The sequence below is a fragment of the Helianthus annuus genome, chromosome 13, assembly GCF_002127325.2.
Source record: "Helianthus annuus cultivar XRQ/B chromosome 13, HanXRQr2.0-SUNRISE, whole genome shotgun sequence".
Classification (NCBI taxonomy): domain Eukaryota; kingdom Viridiplantae; phylum Streptophyta; class Magnoliopsida; order Asterales; family Asteraceae; genus Helianthus; species Helianthus annuus.
Genome location: NC_035445.2, coordinates 68,234,507 through 68,236,508, shown reverse-complemented (window position 1 = coordinate 68,236,508; position 2,002 = coordinate 68,234,507).

Below are 2,002 nucleotides of genomic sequence, written 5' to 3'. Positions count from 1 at the left end.
TGGCTTGTGAGGGGTGTGGTGGGTCACATGAAAATTGGAGTTGCATGAAAGAAACGGACGATCAACAAGAAATGGTAAACTACATTGATAATAGACCTAGGCCGTCGGGTCTTCCAACGGGGACCTACAACCAAGGATGGCGAAACCACCCAAACCTTGGTTGGAGGGAGCCCGGCAATAGTAGTAACCAACAACCACAACGAACAAACTTTCAGCAATCAAGAAATGAGTCACAAAATTTCACTCAACAACAAAGTGGGAGAGAAAGGCTCGAAGATACTATATCTCGCCTCGTCTCTGACACTGACAAGAAAAATTCGGAAAGATTCCTACAATTAGAATCAAACTTTAGGAATCAACAAGCTAGCATTCAAAATATAGAAAAACAAATAAATCAACTAGCTCAAAATTTTTCCGAAAGACCACAAGGCGCGTTACCTAGCAATACCGAAACCAACCCGAAGGCACAAGTTCACCTCATCACGCTACGAAACCGAACCGTAGGGCCTGCAGAAGTACCTCCAACCGCGGAAGAATCAACGCCAACACATCTGCAGGAGAAGGACCCTCCCCCATCAACAGAGCCTACCAAGGCTCCTCGAGTTCCGTACCCCGGTAGGTTAATTCGTCAAAAAACCAACGAGCAATTCGCAAAGTTCGAAAGTTTGCTAAAACAATTGCATGTCAATATTCCTTTTATCGAAGTCCTAACCCAAATGCCCAAATACTCTAAATTTATGAGGGACTTCCTTACACATAAAAAGAAAATTGAGAATTTGCAATTAGTTAATTTAGGCGAAGAATGCTCTGCCCTCGTACTCAATAAACTACCCCAAAAGAAGATCGATCCCGGAAGCTTCACGATTCCGTGCTCAATAGGGGAATCTCCCGTTCGCAATGCCTTGGCCGACTTAGGGGCAAGCATTAACCTCATGCCCTCTTCAATGTTTAAAAGGCTTGGCTTGGGAACCACAAGCCCCACAAAAATAAGCATACAACTCGCGGATCGATCGGTCAAGTTCCCGCAAGGTGTCATCGAGAATGTCTTGGTAAGGGTAAGCAGGTTTGTTTATCCTGTTGACTTTGTCATACTCGACATGGAGGAAGACAACGAGGTCCCCCTTATTCTAGGGAGGCCTTTCCTTGCCACCGCACAAGCAGTAGTGGACATGAATGAAGGGACACTAACGTTGAGGTATGGGGACGATGAGGTAAAGTTCGGAGTTGGGAAAAGAATAGAGGATGACGACCCGGTCCACTACATGAAGGTTATCGACTCAAGCTTGGATGCCGCTCTCCGACGGTGTAACTTGGGAGGCAAGGCACCCCAATCAAATGACGTGTGACCGGGAATTGGGTCTAGCCAAGGACCCTTATAAACGTGGCGCACCACGGAGGCATTCCGCGGACCTATCCTTAGTTTAAGTTTAATCTTTTATTTTTGCAGAATAAAACACACTCATGGTGGTAATGGATGAAAAAGGGAACGAGAAAAAATGGAACCATGCAGAAGAACAGAACAAACCGACAAAAATCTCCATAACAGAAGGCTCCACACGGGCCGTGCCCAACCAACACGGCCCCGTGCTGAGCCCCCTGCAGGAAATCACCCAGTTCAGGTAACTGGACACGGGCCGTGTTCAGCGAACACGCCCCCGTGTCCAGGCTTCTGTTTCAATTCTATAATTTTTGTTACTGGCACTTGACCACGGGGCCGTGCCCGGTCAACACGGGGCCGTGTCCAGAGTGCCAGTAACACAAATCTTTGTTTTTAAACACACTTTTACATATTCTAATCAACCAAAAACTCTATTTTTGGACACATTGAGGACAATGTGTAATTTAAGTGTGGGGGGGATGCTAAAACCTTGGAATTTTGCAAAATCCTAAAACAAGCCTTACACAAAACTCTATTGGAACCGCTAAACACCCCAAATTTTTTTTTTTTTCAAAAACTTTTTCATTTTTTTTATTTATTTACTTGTCTTAGTTTAAGTTGGGA